Raw genomic sequence first — 20,042 nt, forward strand, 5'->3', positions numbered from 1 at the left:
TGACTTCTGGCCTTGGTCATCGATCACGCGCTTCACGTGCGGTCGGTTTCAATCCTACATTGCATATAATGACCATAACTCCCACTCGCGCTTGCCATTCGCTCTGCCTGTGGAATTTGGTTCGGCGTCGATCCGAACACTGGACGCGTAAAATTTCCATATCTACCCGATCAATAATTTCTTTTTCCCGATCTTTTCTTCTTATTCACTGCACGATATAAAGACGGAGAAGGTGTAATTTGGCTCAATTTTTCCTCGATTTCTTAAAGTACGGTAGCACTGTGAATTCGTCGTCCTCTTCTAATTGGATCCTTTTTCAGATTTCTTAATTTTAATTTTTACTTTCCCGTTAGGTCTAGATTTTTATTTCCTGAACTCTCGATTCTAATTTTTTAAAGTCATATTTTTTTTATTTGTTCTGCTCATTAATCTTTGGATATGTTGGGTATAAAATACCCCAACCGAAGTTCGTGATGGGAGTGACCCTCCGGAGATCCAACTGACTTTCGACCTCCGGCAACATCTCTTCAAACCTCCCAGACGGCCGAGCCTCCGCCACACTCCCAAGTTTTATCGACGAACAGGACCTCGCCAGCGCCGATCGGATTCTTCGCGACGTCCGGACTCCTACGGGAGCCAGATCTCGTCTCCGACTCCAGCCACAGGCAAACTTCGTCCGGACTCCTACGGAAGCCAGATCTCGTCTTCGACTCCAGCTGCAGGCAGGCTTCGTCCCTGACCTTGATTGCAGGTGGACTTCGACCGGACTTCTACGGGAGCCAGATCTCGTCTCCGACTCCAGCCACAGGCAGACTCCGTCCGGACTCCTACGGGAGCTAACTTCGTCCCCAACCTCAACTGCTGGAAGGCTCCGCCCGGACTCCTACGGGAACCGAACTCCGCCCGCGACTTCACTTGCAGGTAAACACCGTCTGGACTCCTACGGGAGCCAGACTTCGTCCCTGACCTTGATTGCAGGTGGACTTCGACCGGACTCCTATGGGAGCCGGCCTCCGTCCCCAACTCCGGCTACGGGAAGACTCCGTCCGGATTCCTACGGGAGCCGGACTTCGTCCCCAACCTCAACTGCTGGAAGGCTTCACCCGGACTCTTACGGGAGCCGAGCTCCGCCCGCGACTTCACTTGCAGGTAAACACCGTCCGGACTCCTACGGAAGCCGGACTTCGTCCCTGACCTTGATTGTAGGTGGACTTCGATCGGACTCCTATGGGAGCTGGCCTCCATCCCCAGCTCCGGCTACGGGAAGACTCCGTCCGGATTCCTACGGGAGCCGGACTTCGTCCCCAACCTCAACTGCTGGAAGGCTTCACCCGGACTCCTACGGGAGCCGAGCTCCGCTCGCGACTTCACTTACAGGTAAACTCCGTCCGGATCCTATGGGAGCCGGACTTCGTCCCTGGCCTCGATTGCAGGTGGACTTCGACCGGACTCCTATGGGAGCCGAGCTCGTCCCCAGTTCCAGCTACGGGAAGACTCCGTCTGGATTCCTACGGGAGCCGGACTTCGTCCCCAACCTCAACTGCTGGAAGGCTTCGCCCGGACTCCCATGGAAGCCGGGCTCCATCCTCGGCCCCGACTGCGGGAAGGCTTCGCCCGGGCTCCTACGGAAGCCGAGCTCCGCCCGCGACTTCACTTACAGGTAAACTCCGTCCGAACTCCTATGGGAGCCGGATTCTGCCTTCTACTTCGACTGCAGGAAGACCTCGTCCGAGCTCCTATAGGTGCCGGACTTCGCTTCCGACTCTGGCTACCGACTCCAATCAAACTTCGGCCGACAAGTCTGGACCCCCTGGCAGGCCACAATAATGGCTACGGTTCTGCTCCACTCCCTGCGGCGAACCCTATGCAGCCCATTGCTCCCTGGCAGGCCACAATAATGGTCACGGTTCTGCTCCACTCACTGCGGCAGATCCTATGCAGCTCCATTACTTCCTGACAGGCCGTACTAACGGCCATGATTCTACTCCATTCCTTGCGGCGGATCCTGTGCGGTTCCACCACTCCCTGGTGAGTCGCGACAATGGACGCCGCTCCACTCCCCGCAACTGATTCCACGTGACGAGCCATGATGATAGCCACGACTCCACCCCATTACTCTTCATGATAAACTCTTCCTGACCATGGGCAGCCCACTGCCAGACGGTTACAAACATCACTATCAGTCTGTTGCTCCCTCCGCCTATAAAAAGGGGACCCCAGATACGTTATTCTCTAAGCTCTCATTTTTTACCTAGAAACTCTGCTAAAATTTCCATTCGAGCACTCCATTCTTGTTGAGGCAGAGAACTGACTTGAGCGTCGGAGGGTCTTGCCGGAGTAACCCCACCTCCGGTTTAGACTTCTTTTGCAGGTCCCGGCGGCGATCGTGACTCCAGCTTCTCCGGTGCAAGCGGATTTTTGTACCAACAGGATTGACGCTAGAGGAAGGGGCTGAACCTTCGCAGTACCCTTGTTCTTAAAGGAGCGCTCAACGGAACCGCCTCTGGTCATCTTCACCGACATCCGCTCCTCTTTCCCCCACTGGATCCTCGCCCGATGACTTCTCGCGAAGCATCCACATGGCGGATTTTTGTACCAACAGGATTGACGCTAGAGGAAGGGGCTGAACCTTCGCAGTACCCTTGTTCTTAAAGGAACGCTCAACGAAACTGCCTCTGGTCATCTTCACCGACATCCGCTCCTCCTTCCCCCCACTGGATCCTCGCCCGATGACTTCTCGCGAAGCATCCACACGGCGACCCACAGCCTCCACAGCCAGATCTCAGGCTCCGGTCTCACCTCTGGTTCCCCGAGCCCCACATCCTCCGACGATGGTCGCCGGCATGGAGTGGTCGGACAATCGGCCTCCGATGGATTTTGCCAACACCATCTCGGGAGGATCCCGACAGGAAGCAACCAACATACTGGCCGTACCCCCCAAGCGACAAAAGATTGAGGAGCCCATAACCTTTACTGAAGAAGATGCTCAGGGAGTTCAATTCCCCCATAACGACGCGGTTGTAGTTTCCTTGAATATAGCAAATTACGACGTCCGCCGCATTCTTGTCGATAATGGAAGCTCGACCGATATTTTGTTCTACGATGCTTTTTCAAGAATGTCCATCCTTGACGGTCATTTGAGGCCGATTAGCTCCCCTCTGGTAGGGTTTACCGAGGATGCTGTTCCAACGGAGGGAATAATAACTTTGACTGTGGCCGCAGGTCGATATCCAAGGCAATCCAGGGCTCTGGTGAATTTCCTGGTGGTGAAGTCGCCGTCGGCCTACAACGCAATCCTCGGCCGACCTGACCTCAATGCTCTCCGAGCCATCGTATCAACCTACCATTTGAAGTTGAAATTTTCCACCAACCAGAGGATCGGAGAGGTCCGAGGAGACCAAGCTCTGGCCAGACACTGCTACAACATAGCTTTGCAAAGAAGCGATCAATCTGACCCCTGTCCAATCGATGGACTGGATGCTCACGACGACCTCACTGAAGAGAGGGGCGTTCCAATTGAGGATCTGGTACCGATCCCGTTGAACGACGGGAATGCGGAGCACGTAGCGATGATCGGCTCCAACCTGGGGGAGGAGGTGCGGACGCGTCTCATCGATTTTCTACGAAAGAATGCAGACGTTTTCGCTTGGGTTCCAGTAGACATGCCGGGGATTGACACGGAAGTCATGGAGCACCGCCTGGCCGTCGATCCAAAGCATCGATCGATGAAAGAAAAAATCCGAGGTCATGCGCCAGAGAGGCAGAAGGCGATAGCCGAGGAAGTGGACAAGCTCCTTAAAGCCGGATTCATTAGGGAAGTCAATTATCCTGATTGGATTTTCAATATTGTCCTGGTCAAAAAAGCAAACGGCAAGTGGAGGATGTGCATAGACTTCAAAAAGCTGAATAAGGCCTGCCCAAAGGACAGCTACCCCCTTCCCAGAATCGATCAACTGGTGGACGCGATCTCGGGCCATGAGCTCCTCACCTTCATGGATGCATTCTCCGGCTATAATCAAATCAAGATGGCACCGGAAGACGAAGAAAAGACCGCTTTCATTACTAACCGTGGCCTTTACTGTTACAGGGTCATGCCTTTCGGCCTCAAAAATGCAGGCGCAACCTACCAGCGGCTGGTGAACAAAATCTTCAAGGAGCAGATCGGCCACAATATGGAGGTCTTCGTGGACGACATGCTCATAAAAAGTAAATCTTTCGTGGACCACGTCGCCGACCTCGAGGAGACTTTCGACGCTCTCCGAAAATATAAAATGAAGCTGAACCCGACTAAATGCGCTTTCGGAGTAACCTCGAAAAAGTTCCTGGGCTTCATGGTGTCGGGGCGCGGGATTGAGGCCAATCCAGAAAAAATTCGCGCCATCCAAGAGATGGCTGTCCCAAAGTCGATAAAAGAGGTTCAGCACCTTACAGGGAGGGTAGCGGCCCTGAATCGCTTCGTCGCAAGGTCGGCCGAACGATGCTTACCCTTCTTCCAAACCCTCAAGCAGCCGAAGAACTTCTGTTGGACCTCTGAGTGCCAACAGGCGTTCGAAGAACTAAGGAGCTACCTCGGCTCACCCCTGCTGTTGGCAAAGCCGGAGCCTGGGGAGGAACTGTGTTTATACCTGGCGGTCTCTCCCATGGCTCTCACGGCTGTCCTTGTCAAAGAAGAAGCGAAAGTCCAACAGCCGATCTACTACGTCAGTCACGCGTTGAGAGACGTCGAGACCAGGTATACCAAATTAGAAAAACTGACTTACGTCTCGTTGATTGTAGCTCGGAGGCTCCGACCCTATTTTCAAGAGCACACCGTAACGCTGCTCACCGACCAACCGATCAAAGCGATTTTGTACCGGACGGATGCCTCCGGGAGGATGGCAAAATGGACGATCGAGCTCACAGAATTCGACATCAACTATCGACCCAAGCTAGCAGTGAAGGCCTAAATATTGACAGATTTCATAGTGGAGTGTACTATCCCAGAGGAGGCCGAACCTGAACAAGATGAAATTGACGGCCTAAAGCCCCGACCGAACTCCCCCAAAGAAGAAGCAGATCCCTCTGATCGCTTTTGGACCCTCTATGTGGACGGATCTTCCAACATGTCAGGCGCAGGTGCGGGCCTGATCTTGATCAGTCCGGAGAGAATCGTCGTGGAGTATGCTTTGCATTTTGAGTTCCCCGCAACGAACAACGGAGCGGAATATGAAGCTCTGATCGCAGGACTGAGGATCGCCAAAGAGCTGGGAATAGATCGACTCCGGGTCCACAGCGACTCTCAACTAGTAGTGGGACAAGTCAACGAAAATTACGAAGCGCGGGAGGACAGCATGGCTAAATACCTTGAAAGGGTAAAGGAGCTCGTCCCCGCCTTCAGCAACTTCAACATCAGACAGATTCCGAGGTTGGAAAATACCAGGGCTGACCTTCTCTCCAAGCTGGCAACGTTGGCTCCGACCGAATTGCCCAAAGGCGTTCTTTTTGAAGTTCTAAAGTGCCCGAGTACAGAAGAATCGCGGCCCGTGATGGAAATTGACCACAAGCCCAGCTGGGTCGACCCACTGATAACCTATCTCAAAGATGGGGTTCTCCCCCAAGATGCGAAAGAGGCTCGGAAGCTCAGAAATCAAGCATCCCGATACATCCTTTATGAGGGCAAGTTGTACAAGAGATCATACTCTTTGCCCTTTTTGAAATGTCTCCGGCCTTCAGAAGCTGACTACGCCTTGTGGGAGGTGCATGAAGGAATCTGCGGAAATCATTTGGGGGCTAGATCTTTATCCCACAAGTTGCTCCGCCAAGGATATTACTGGCCGACAATGCATCATGATTCGATTGAATATGTCAGAAAGTGTGATCGATGCCAGAGATATGCCAATATCTAGAGACAGCCCGCCACCGAGCTTACACCCTTGAGTGCCCCATGGCCTTTTGCGCAATGGGGGATGGACATCCTTGGCCCCTTTCCCATGGCGTCGGGGCAGAGGAAGTTTCTCCTTGTAGCGATCGACTACTTCACCAAATGGGTCGAAGTCGAACCACTAGCAAAAATCACAGAAGCAAAAGTGCAAGATTTCGTCTGGAAGTCGATCGTATGCAGGTTCGGTCTACCTAGGACCCTAATCACTGATAATGGACGACAATTTGTGGGAGCAAGATTCGTCGAATTCTGTGAAGATCTAAACATCTCCCACAACTTCACATCAGTAGCCCATCCTCAGGCGAACGGCGAAGCTGAGGTGACTAACAGAACCCTTCTACAGGGGATTAAGACAAGGCTCGAAAAGACGAAGGGAACTTGGGCGGACGAACTTTATCATGTGTTGTGGGCGTATCGAACTACCCAAAAACTGCCCACAGAGGAGACCCCCTTTGTTTTAGCCTTTGGAACGGAAGCCGTCATCCCAATTGAGCTTAAACTCCCGTCGGCACGAGTCGTGGCATTCGACGAACATCAAAATTCGCAAGGTCTTAAAGCCAACCTCGACCTACTGAAAGAAAGGCGGGAGGTAGCTCAGGTTCGAATGGCAGCCTACAGACAGAAAGTCACTCGCTATTACAACTCCCGGGTCAAGAACAAAGTCTTTAGAGCAGGAGATCTAGTACTTCGACGAGCCGCTGTCTCGCAACCTCAGGATCGAGGGAAGCTCGTCCCAAACTGGGAAGGCCCGTATGAGGTCAAAGAAGTAGTCCAGTCCGGAACTTATTATCTTAAGGAGCTCGGAGGAGCTGACCTCCCGCAACCATGGAGCTTGAAAAACTTACGGATGTACTACCAATAACTTTATTTTAATTAAAAGTTGTATATCCACATGTCTCCCCCCTTTGGCACTATCTTACATCGACAGGACAGTCCAAACAAACTGTATCAGAAGCAAGAGGGGAACCTCGTCTCGACAAAGTCGAAGGCCCGATTCTCTTTAGACCAGATGGGGGGAGAGGCCCTGCAACGCCCATATGCGCCCCCACAGTCCTGTTAGGGACAGGAGGAGAACCTTGCCCTAACTTGAGCAAAGTCGAAGACCCGGTTCTCTTTAGACCAGATAGGGGGAGAGGCCCTGCAACGCCCATATGCGCCCCCACAGCCTTTAGGGACAGGAGGAGAACCTCGCCCTAACTTGAGCAAAGTCGAAGGCCCGGTTCTCTTTAGACCGGATGGGGGGAGAGGCCCTGCAACGCCCATATGCGTCCCCACAGTCCTGTTAGGGACAGGAGGAGAACCTCGCCCTAACTTGAGCAAAGTCGAAGGTCCGGTTCTCTTTAGACCGGATGGGGGGAGAGGCCCTGCAATGCCCATATGCGCCCCCACAGCCCTGTTAGGGACAGGAGGAGAACCTCGCCCTAACTCGAGCAAAGTCGAAGGCCCGGTTCTCTAGACCGGAGGGGGGAGAGGTCCTGCAACATCCATATGCACCCCCACAGCCCTGTTAGGGACAGGAGGAGAACCTCGCCCTAACTCGAGCAAAGTCGAAGACCCGATTCTCTTTAGACCAGAAGAGGGGAAGGGCCCAGCAACGCCCATATGTACGCCTACGGCCGCATTAGAGACAAGAGGAGGACCTCATCCTAACCAGAGCTGAAACCTGTTACGACAGAAATAGGGAAAGGACCTCGTCCCGGTATCAATTAAAGTCTGGTCGTTCAAGATCAGAAGAGAAAAAGGGGGGACCTTCCCCAGCGGCCCCTTCGCAATAAGACTCCGTCCGGACTCCTACGGGAGCCGAACTTCATCCCCGGCTTTGGCCACCGGTAAACTCCGTCCGGACTCCCACGGGGGCCGGACTCTGCCTCCAACCTCTACTGCGGGAAGGCTTCACCCGGACTCCTACGAGAGCCGAGCTCCGCCTGCGACTTCACTTACAGGTGAACTCCGTCCGGACTCCTACGGGAGCCGGACTTCATCCCTGACCTTGATTGCAGGTGGACTTCGACCGAACTCCTATGGGAGCCGGCCTCCGTCCCCAGCTCCGGCTACGGGAAGACTCCGTCCGGACTCTTACGGGAGCCGAAACCTCATCCCCAACTTTGACTGCTGGTAAGTTTCGTCTGGGAGCCAGATTTTGCCTCTGACTTCAATCGCAGGTAAACTCCGTCCGGACTTCACTTACGGGAGCCGAACTCCCGTAGCCCCACCAAGAGCGGAGGAAAAATTTCAAACGAAAAAGAAAAAGGGAGGAGGGGCTAAAAAAGAAGGCAATGGACCACGTCAGTGACGAATGAAAAACAAACAGCATCGAAGACACAGAGAACCCCGTCTCAGTAAGGATTGGGGTTCTTATCAAGGACCCCAGCTCTCAAGGAAGCTCTCAGCACGAGTCTGAGATGAGACTTCCTCGGGGTGACGAAAGATCAGACCTTCGAGCCCGAGCCCTAATGGGGGGCACCAAACCCGAGCGGCCCCAGACAAATCTACGGCCATGGATGAAAAGGACGGATCGATACGATGGCAATCGGGTATCTCCGAATGACATGAAGGCCGAAAAGAAACTCGGCAAGCGACAATTCAACACGTGAGTATAAGAGGTAGCAGAAATTTCTCTTCTCATATTATTCATCCAATATACATTACAGAGCCATTAGTTGAAGGAGAAGGACAACTGAAAGGCGAGCCGACGTGACCACTACTGGCAACCTATGGACGACGTCAAAAAAAAAAAAAAAGAGAGAAAAGAGAGAAAGAAGAAGAGAAGTAAAGAGAAGGAAATACAACCACAACAATGGTAAAGAAAGAAAGTTCGGCAGACAACAATTCAGCACAAAGCGCAAACGAAGTAACAAAATCTCTTTCTCATTTCTTGATGTACGTTACAAGACTCGAAAGGGATACGCCGGAGGCTACTTCGAGCTGTAGACTTCTCTTCCCGGTTCTATCCTTCCCAGCAGTATTTTCCAGCACGTGTGACAAGCCTCTCGGCTCTCGCCCCCCGCCTCGTTCCGCTCCACCTCCGAAATCCCAATCCTAGGGGGAAAAGGATGGGATAGATTCCAGGGGGCAGCAAGGGCAACGGCAGCGGCGACAACGACCTATTTCAAGAAGAACCGGAATTACCCCGGAGGCAGTGGTGGCGCCGAAGACATGCACCACCGCCATGTGCTCCATGACAACCACCGTCCTGGGTGTTCCGGTAAGATTGGCATGCGCTACTTCCACCATCCCCACAACAAGTTCTGCTGTCCCGCCGTCGGTGCCGACCGCTTCTGGTCCCTCGGCCCTGACGGCATCAAGGATCCCACCACGGCTTGTGACGAAGGCTCTGCCCCCTTGACTGGTGTCACCCCGTTCGGCTATTCCGAAGTTCTCGAGCGAAACGTCTTCACCGGTTGTCCCCGTTATTAAACCCATGTTGTTGAAGGAATTCTCTCTTAAGCCCCAGTTAAAGCGGCGGGAACCCTCAGCGGCGGCTTGACAATCGGAGAACTCGTAGACTGCTGTTCTCCTCCTTGCACTCTTCTTAGTCTGTGACATCATCTTGAGATTGGCCTCCGGGGTGAAGGCCCCGACAGGGGAACCCCTTGGAGAGACTCGGGGGATCGGAAGCGGCGAAAAACCGGCGGAGATGGCAAAGACCGACGCGAAAGACGCTCGGAGTCGGAAGGGGCACCGATGGAGTGGCTGAGTGGCTAAGCTCTCAGACGAAAGAAGGATGTCGTGAAGCCCCTGGAGGAAAGGTGGGGGCTTAAATAGGCAACGGGGCCTGGCGCAGTTATGGTGGCAGGTATCCCTAGGCCAACCAGTGCCCACCACGTGTCCCGCGTGTCCCACTCATCGTGACTTAGGGTTGATCGTTAGCAAACTTTCATGGCACGACGCTTGGGATCACGTCCCGGTGAGAGTTCTGAAAGGACTCTTCGGGTCGCCTAATCGGAAAAAGGCTCCAGCATGCGCGCATTAAATACCAACATATCTGAGGACAATCGCGCACAGACGTCGAGGGAAGAACTTCGACTGTGACAATCTTTCTGTACTTCTTCATTCGAAATTTGAACTCGAAAGTAGGGAGACTGGTGTTGGATATAAAATATCCCCAGTCGAAGTTCGTGATGGGAGTGATCCTCCGGGGATCCAACTGACTTTCGACCTCCGGCAACGTCTCTTCAAACCTCCCAACGACCGAGCCTCCGCCACACTCCCAAGTTTTGTCGACGAGCAGGACTCCGCCAGCACCGACCGGATTCTTCGCGACGTCCAGACTCCTACAGGAGCCAGATCTTGTCTCCGACTCCAGCCACAGGCAGACTTCGTCCGGACTCCTACGGGAGCCAGATCTCTTCTTCGACTCTAGCTGCAGGTAGGCTTCGTCCGGACTCCTACGGGAGCCGGGCTTTGTCCCTGACCTTGATTGCAGGTGGACTTCGACCGGACTCCTACGGGAGCCAGATCTCGTCTCCGACTCCAGCCACAGGCAGACTCCGTCCGGACTCCTACGGGAGCCGAACTTCGTCCCCAACCTCAACTGCTGGAAGGCTCCATCCGACTCCTACGGGAGCCGAGCTCCGCCCGCGACTTCACTTGCAGGTAAACACCGTCCGACTCCTATGGGAGCCGGACTTCGTCTCTGACCTTGATTACAGGTGGACTTCGACCGGACTCCTATGGGAGCCGGCCTCCGTCCCCAGCTCCGACTACGGGAAGACTCCGTCTGGATTCCTACGGGAGCCGGACTTCGTCCCCAACCTCAACTGCTGGAAGGCTTCACCCGGACTCCTACGGGAGCCGAGCTCCACCCGCGACTTCACTTGCAGGTAAACACCGTCCGGACTCCTACGGGAGCCGGACTTCGTCCCTGACCTTGGTTGCAGGTGGACTTCGACCGGACTCCTATGGGAGCCGGCCTCCGTCCCCAGCTCCGGCTATGGGAAGCTCCGTCCGGATTCCTATGGGAGCCGGACTTCGTCCCCAACCTCAACTGCTGGAAGGCTTCACCCAGACTCCTACGGGAGCCGAGCTCCGCCCGCGACTTCACTTACAGGTAAACTCCATCCGGACTCTACGGGAGCCGGACTTCGTCCCTGACCTCGATTGCAGGTGGACTTCGATCGGACTCCTATGGGAGCCGAGCTCCGTCCCCAGTTTCAGCTACGGGAAGACTCCATCCGGATTCCTACGGGAGCCGGACTTCGTCCCCAACCTCAACTGCTGGAAGGTTTCGCCCAGACTCCCATGGGAGTCGGGCTCCGTCCTCGGCCCCGACTGCGGGAAGGCTTCGCCCGGGCTCCTACGGGAGCCGAGCTCCGCCCGCGACTTCACTTACAGGTAAACTCCGTCCGGACTCCTACGGGAGTCGGATTTCGCCTTCTACTTCGACTGCAGGAAGACCTTGCCGAGCTCCTACAGGTGCCGGACTTCGCTTCCGACTCTGGCTACCGACTCCAACCGAATTTCGGCCGACAAGTCTGGACCCCCTGGCAGGCCACAATAATGGCCACGGTTCTGCTCCACTCCCTGCGCGAACCCTACGCAGCTCCATTGCTCCCTGGCAGGCCACAATAATGCCACGGTTCTGCTCCACTCCCTGTGGTGGACCTATGCAGCTCCATTACTTCTTGGCAGACCGTACTAACGGCCACGATTCTGCTCCATTCCCTGCGGTGGATCCTGTGCGGTTCACCACTCCCTGGCGAGTCGCGACAACGGACGCCGCTCCACTCCCCGCAACTGATTCCACGTGGCGAGCCATGATGACAGCCACGACTCCACCTCATTACTCTTCATGATAAACTCCTCCTGACCATGGGCAGCCCACTGTCAGACGGTTACAAACATCACTATCAGTCTGTTGCTCCCTCCGCTATAAAAAGGATCCCAGATACGTTATTCTCTAAGCTCTCGTTTTTTACCTAGAAACTCTGCTAAAATTTTCATTCGAGCACTCCATTCTTGTAGAGGCAGAGAACTGACTTGAGCGTCGGAGGGTCTTGCCGGAGCAACCCCACCTCCGGTTTAGACTTCTTTTGCAGATCCCGAGGCGACCGCGACTCCAGCTTCTCCGGCGCAAACGAATTTTTGCACCAACAGATAGAATTAGGATTTCTAGCAATTTGACCCCACGGAGCTTAGGTTAGTTTGTAGAGGTTGAATAAGGGTTTCAGGATCTAAATTAGGGATTGGGTGCATGAAATAAGTTCTCAATAAACAAAATAAAAGCTAGGGTTTCTTCTATTGAACATATTTGATGGTTTTTAAGTATCCACCATACTAGGAACGGAAGGTGTCGTGGGGCATGCTCTAACTACTAGAAAGACGGTATTCAAATGGATGGCGTGGCAGTAATTTGCGTTTATGGCAACAAGGTTGGGAAGGCATGCTGTGATTCATCCAAAGTTGTTGCCGGCAGAGGAGATCTTGCTCACCAAGTAATGATCTCCTCCCAAGGCACATGATGCAGTTTCTATTCTTGCAAATGCATGTGGCATAATGAGAGCGTGAATTGATGAAGAATGCATTTAGATCCTTGAAATATGTGATGTAGGAAAGGAGAATGCCATGTTGAGTCCCACTAGAAACAATCAAAATCATGATTTGAGAGCAATTCTGATCCTAGCTGCAACTAGTGAGGAACCATACATGCAACCTTTCTTCACAAACCACCAAAATTGGGAGATATCAGCAATTGATACAGCATGATAGATAAAGTCATCCTAATCGAGCTTGATATATGCTTGTGGTGGAGGTTATGAGTTGCAGAGAAAAGAAGATAGTTGCTTTTATGTCCTACATAGTTCTTAGTCTATTCCATTAACCAATAAGTAGACAGTGACTTCTTCTCATAGCTTCGCATTGCAATATCTTGCATTAAGGCTTGGCTGGACTAGTTGGCTAAAAGAAATTTGCGTGGTAAATGGTAAAGGAGGGCTACTTGATTGTGCTGATCAAGCAGATAAGTAGCAAGTATAGACACCCATATATGTGTACACACGTGTGTGTATGTCTTTGTGCTACACATGTTTGTGTATTTGTGTATACTACTAAAAATGTAAGTGCGCATGCCTATGTACAAGGGCGAATGTAATCAACAGTTATAATAGATTAGAAGTAATAATGGAAATTTTATCAAAACAATATTAGTACATTAGTTGAGGCATCCAAGTTGCAACTATAGTCTTAGAAATGAAAAGAATTATCATAGGATTATTATATTGCATAGCTTGGAGCCACTCATAGTTGGGTGTTTGATTGATATCTAGTTAAACTGATAGAAAAAGGGAATAAAAACAAGAGGAATTTATGCAGGTTAAACAGACCCCTTATGTAGGTTATGAACCATTGGCTCTTTGCTTCTGTATATGGATGTATATGTATACTGTGTGTGTGACCAAAGCAAATGAAACACACAAACAAAGACATACAACTGATGCAAGCGCCTAAATAATTTTAGCTCCACTCACACACATGCATCATAGCATACAATGTGCGTGCCCAACACTCTTAGCAATCCACAAGCACATGTACATAACACCATAGTCATAAATTTTGTGCCTCAGCACCTGAGGCATATGTAAGGCGTGCTTTTTGAGTGTAATTGGCAGTTACCTTTCCTTGAGCTAAGTGGGCATTGAGTTGTGCCTGGTGCATCCTTAACAACCTTGAATCTTGAATTAATTATCAAGTTTGCCCAGTGAAATTTTTGGGAGGGTAAAGGCTGCTTTATATGACCATTTCACTTTTCAATAACTTTTATTGCCAAGACTTTTGGTACTTGAACATGACACAACACTAAGCAACACGTTGACTGAAAAAATTAATGAATGAAGGAATGGAGAAAGTAAAGAGAGAAAACATTTGAAAGAGAAACTAAAAAGGAAAGGAGAGAGGAAGATATGCTGGCTAATAAAGAAAACATTAGAACAATAATGAGTTGCAAGTTGTCTTTAAGTTATTCCTTAGATGCATGTAAGCTTACTTAGGATGTGTTAAAATACTTCAAATGATAATTAGTCATCATAAATTTATGTTAAAATGTGATAACACTTCATTTCAATTGTGCGTTACTTGAAACCAAGAATCTCCTGCATGCATAAAAGCCCTCTGCAAACACTTCAAATTGGAGATCCAATTGTATCATGCCATATCCTATCATGTCTAAAAGTGTTGACACTTTCAAAAACCTTAAAAATGGAGGGTAAAGTTTATAGAAAATAATTATATATGTATAAAAAGAACAACTCTAACTAAAGAAGGGAGTAATATTTTAACAAATGAAACTATATTTTTTTTGGGTAAAAAGCAATAAGAATTTCTTTTGGGGAAAGCAAAGAAACAAGAAACTAATAGTGTGATAGTAAAGCGATTTATTTTGCAGGAACATAAAATAAGTATTCTCAGAAAAAAATGGGGAGAAGAGAGAAGCATGAACATGTAACTGGGAGGAGGTATGCTTATGAGTGAGAAGAGGAGGGTGGCATGGAAAGGGGAGAAGAGATGGAGAAAATCATGGAATTTAAGGCGGTTAGGGTAGAGAGAAGATTAAGATGAGGAATGGTTGTCATAGAGTAGTTTTGAGATAAATGACGAAAAAAGATGTCATTTGCAAACTTGTTATAACCTAGCAGTTGCATCCCTCAGCCACTTGGGAGGAGGTTTTTGATTTGAACCTTTGAAAGTGTTACCCAAGAGTTTGACATATGTAATTCTAATTGTTGGTGCTCCCACCATTGTTCTCAGGAGAAAAGGGGGAAAGAAAAGGAAAGATAGAGATGTCACATAGGCTGGCCAATATTTGAGTTTGTGTGGAATTCTTACCGAATGAGAGATTTATATATTTTTTCCAATTTTGTCCATTCTCATAATCTAAATAATATAAAGTTTTGATGAACAGATGAGCTAATTTCCAGTATGTGTAAATTTCATAGATCCAATCACCGAAAGGCCTTAATTATGCTTTTTAATATAGTCTTGGTCATATTTCTTAGTTGACATGCCTTCATATGCAAAATTTCCCTTTGCAGAGGTGGTTGACATATTGGATTTTGAAGACACTTGATATTGTTTGCCCATGCTAAAGTTTTCACAGGAAGGCAGAAGCTTTTCACAAGCATCGTTGTATGAACCCACTTTCCCAAGGAAAATTTCCTTCCAATCTAAGGATTTCATAATGTTGGGATTCTTTCATAATCGTTAATTAAATTGCTTATGACGGAGGGGCTCTTCAGACCACTGAAGAGGCTCCCAGAGCAGCCAAACGCAACAGAAATTAATAAAATAAGTTTCCAACAGAAAACAATTAAGAAAATCGGGAAACTGGGATTACATTCTAATATTTGCAACAGATTAACTTGGAGAACAAGCTTTAAGATAAGTAGGTCAAATTGTGGGTCAGAGCATTCTAAACCTGAATAACTCCTTAGTATAGAGGAATTCTTTCATGTTCTTATATCCCATTGGGATTGAATATTAGTTGTGGTGATAGAAGAGACCTTTCTGTGTAATTTTTAACTCCTCTTAATTGTAATCCAAGTTGCAGAGTTTATGTGCACAGAAGACCTTGACAATGTTTTTCTTTTAATTCATTTCTTTATTTGCAGCAAGTTTCCCTGGAGCTGCTCGATCAAACGGTGTGAGCTTTTTGCAGATATCATATTCTGAACTTAGTGTGATCCACTTATTATGGGTGGCTCCATGGCCTGAAGCTAGGGTAAGCATAAGATGCATCATTTTGTTGTGTGTCTGTCTGGATGCATGTTCGAAGATGAATATTCTTGAGCTGATGGTATAGGTCTATGATAGCATACACCATATAGTTTTATTAGTGTAAGAAGAGCTTAGAAATATACAAAGAACAAGTGTATTTGGATTTGTTTTCTTGTTATAGAATATATTCTTTTTGAAGACAATAAGCTGAATCACTAGGTAAAGAGATTGAAAGTCATGGAGAAAGTATCACGTGGTGGAGCACCCCAAGTTCTGAGGAAGGAGAAGAAGAAGCAGGCGAAAGATGAACTTGATCGCTTGAAGCAAGCTGAGAAGAAAACAAGGCGCTTAGAGAAAGCACTCGCAACTTCGGCAGCCATTCGGTCTGAACTGGAGAAGAAGAAACAAAAGAAGAAAGAAGAACAGGAACGGCTAGATGAGGAAGGTGCTGCAATAGCAGAAGCTGTTGCTCTTCATGTCCTTCTGGGGGAAGATGCAGATGAATCATGTCAGGTCATGCTGAAGAACAGCAAGAGATTCAATTCTTTGGACCATTCCAGCAACTCTGGCCTTTTCTTTGGATATCAGAGCATTGCAAATTATTCTGCAGAAGGACTGGGATGGTTATCTGCTTCCTATAGCCCTTGGTGCACATGGAGTTACTTGGGGAGTGGACGGTCACTGTCACCTGCAGTGCATGTAAAAGATTTGCAATTACCTTATCACGAAAATAGGGGCCAAGGAGCAGATATCTCAGCAGGGTTCATAGCAGCACAGGCTGTCTCATCACTGCAGATAGCAGAAAATTTGCCCAAGGATTCAATTTCTGGTCAGAGAGCTGCAACCATCATAAATAGATGTTGGGAGGGAATAATTTGCATGACAAAGTCAATCTCTATAATGTTTTCTAACTGCATGATCTGGTAAACTTGTATATATATGTCTTCAGTGTGCTTTTTGTTTGTTAATGAGCTGCCCTTGATATTGAATCTGTTTGCCCATCTCTATAATGATTTCAAGAGCGGTACCTATGTTTTCATATTTGGACCTCTTAAAGGGCAAGCCCTTGGCCTTTTAAGGGTGAGATGCAACAGGAAATCGCTTTCTGTTAGAACCTGTCCTTATGATTGACTTATTACTGATGCAGGAACAGTTTTGTTGTTTCTAAGCAATATCTGGGATATAAAACAATATCCGGGATATAAAACTTGAACCTCCCCAAAGGTAAACCCTTGGAGATGAGGTGTAAAGAGCAACAGCTGCCTATTGGAACATGTCTTCATGATAGGCTTATTACTAAAAACGTCTCTCCATATATAACAGAGCATGCTAATCCCCTCTTTGGTGTTCCAATTTCATCATAGATGTCTCTTCCAAGAGATCCATAGAATACTAAATTTTATCCTGCCAATTTCAAAATAGAGAAAGAAACAAATACGTCATATTTACAAATGATAAAATTTGGTACATTTTATTGAATATACTTCAAACGTATTAACAATTGATATCACAACCAACACATTAAATGCTTCTCAACTTGGATAAACCATATGCATTAAATCTGCCAAATATTACTGCAGGGCAACCTCCGGTTTATCGTATGGAAGCTACCAACCGTACTGGCCGTTACACCGCCAAACCTTCCCCGAGTGGCTTAACAGATGTTCTTACAACAGTACAAAAATTCTGCCTTCTTTCTTAAGTAATCCTAAATTCCATTAGCCTAGAGATGTCTTTATCCTTTGCTCTGTGCCCTACCTCTCCTTTTATATTTCCCTTCCTGACAATTCATCAGGCACTCAGCAATCAACCAAATGTTTCTGCACCAAATTTTCATATCATCCAACATTCACTGCAGAATGCCTTCTCCTTTCCATCCAACCTCCGCTTCATGTAACACTTTATAAAAATATTTATAGCAGTTCCTTTCAACCACCCTGTGCTGCACCTCGATTGCTCTTAAACTAGAGAGATGGTGTTAGAATTTAACATCTCGAGATTCGGTCCATATTGAACCTACAGCGAAATTCGCGATGAAAAATTGAATCCAACGATACCAAGATCACCTCAAATAGAGTCTGGATGGCCGAAATACGTACTTTTGAAGCTTGCACGAAACTCGAGGCGATGGAAGATTGTCGGCGGCCGGCGGTGGGCCGGCAGAGCGGCGGCGGCGTGGCCGCAGTAGGCGGGATGCCGCCCAGTGTGTGGCAGTGCATGGGCCAGACGCGCAGGGTGCGGCCCGACGCGGGCGTGCGGTCCGGGCCCAGGCATCCGATGCGGGCGAGGCCCAGGCCCGTGCGCCCAGGCCGGCCCAGGCCTAAGCGCTGCGCTTGGGGCCTGTACCCTAGTCCACCATGGACCGGGTGGTCCACAGCCCAGTGCGTGGACTGCATGGGTATTTTTCATGCATTTCATGCGGTCCACGATACTATTTCATAGATCAACGTGCGATCAGAGGGCATGGGTGACTTGCTGTCTTAATCCAACGGCTTGAGAGTTATTTGGATAGATTTAGGACTCATAATCATGATCTAATTTGTGTTTAAGGCTTTTAAAAGGCCTGTGCGTGAACAGAGAATGGTGGTTGTGGTTTGATTTTTCTCACGGAAAACCCGTGAGACCTGTGGGCGTGCGGCACGAAGATCAAAACCCGAGAGAAGAGAGAGAGCCGTACGCTAGGAGAGGAGTAGGGCTCTTAGACAGCGGACAACGATCGCTTCAGGAGTTCAAAGGGGTCTTCCAAGAGAAAGAGCTTTTGTGAGGGAGAACTTCTTGTGAGGGAGAAATTGGGTGTATGAGGGTTGAGGGTTGAGGGTGAGATCTCTTCTTGTAAATTTTTTTTTTATAGTGAAGTTGCATGTCCCATGGAGGCAAGCCATTTTGTGGCTGATCCACGTATTTTGATTATTTTTTATTTTGTTTCTTCTTTCTTCCTGCTTCATCGTACAGTACCGAAAAGATCTTGGGAGGTGGTGTCATGGTCAGACATCCACCCAACAAGTGGTATCAGAACGAGGTGGTACAAGGATGCAAATTGCAGCGATAGTGAGCAAGACTGAAGATGGAGAAGACAGGATCAATCAATATAGAGATCAACAAGTTTAATGGGAAGAGTAATTTTTTCTTGTGGCAGGCAAGGGTGAAGGACGTGCTCATCCAATAGGGGTTGATCGATACTCTCTTGTGCGAAGAAAAGCCAACCATCATAGAGGTGCGGGATTGAAAATGATTACAGATGCAGGTGGTAAGTACCATCCGTATGTACCTAGCAGATGAGGTGGTGATCTATATACTGAGCAAAACTTCCCCGACGGTGCTGTGGTCGAAGCTCGAAGAGTTGTACATGACGAAGTCTCTCACCAACACTTTTTTTCTCTGAATGCAGTTTTACCAGCTGCGGATGGCTGAGGGATAGAGCATGCAGGAGCATCTAAGCCACTTCCAAAAGATCATCACCGACCTCCTCAGTGTTGGTGAGAATGTTGAAGAGAAGATTAGGGCACTGGTTTTGCTAGCGTCGTTTTTCCCTCCGTACGAGTCCTTGATGACTGCTCTTTTAGCGGAGAAGAGCACTATCAAGATGGATGAGGTCACCGCGACGATACTCCAGAACGAGGTTCTCAAGAGGAAGAATCCGGTTTTGAGCTCAGGTGGCGGTAGCTCAGCTTTGGTGGCTTCTGAAGAAGCAGGAGGTGGTAGACGGAGCGACAGGAGATCGTAACGAAGGTGGTCCAAGTCCAGGAGGGACTTGAGCAATGTCAGGTATTACCGGTGTGAGGAGTTGGGGCATCTAGCTAGAGATTACCCTCAACTCAAAAATCGGACGGTGACTGCTTTAGTGATGGCCGACAGCGATTCAGATGGAGATATCCTGGAGATATCTGATGAGGTATTTACTTCTTTCCAGTAGTGGATATTAGATTCTGCATGCCTCTATCATGTATGTTGCAGAGAAGAGCAGTTTGACTCCTTAGAGAATAGTGAGGGTAATGTATATCTGCTGGATGGATCGAGCTGTGCGATCAAAGGCATTGGAATAGTCAGCTGGAAGACACATGATGGTGCAGTGAGGAGATTGGGGCAGGTCCGATACATATCCAATTTCAGACAGAATCTTATCTCACCTAGCAGACTGGATTCGAGAGGCTACAGGACGGTAGCTGGTGGAGGAATCCTAAGGGTGCTACGAGGCGATAGGATTGTGCTAGAGGAGAAGAAGGGGAGCAGAGGACATTATTACCTGACGGAGAGTCCAGTGCGAGGTGAAGCTTCGGGAGCCAGGTGGAGCCCAGAGTGAGATAGAGCTCCAAGTGTAGATGGATCGGGCACGAGACAGGAGACTTGGGAGGACGAGAGGCGACGTCGCAAGGTGAGATTTCTATTATCGCAGGATGATGCTCCGAATAGGTCT

General features: G+C 49.1%; 1 pseudogene; it reads left to right on the forward strand.

The window, feature by feature from the left end:
* Positions 1–15,712: 15,712 nt before the first annotated feature.
* On the forward strand, positions 15,713–16,564 carry LOC105054369 (uncharacterized; annotated as a pseudogene).
* The last annotated feature ends 3,478 nt before the right edge of the window (positions 16,565–20,042 follow it).

The sequence above is a fragment of the Elaeis guineensis genome, chromosome 11 (genome assembly GCF_000442705.2).
Source record: "Elaeis guineensis isolate ETL-2024a chromosome 11, EG11, whole genome shotgun sequence".
Classification (NCBI taxonomy): Eukaryota; Viridiplantae; Streptophyta; class Magnoliopsida; order Arecales; family Arecaceae; genus Elaeis; species Elaeis guineensis.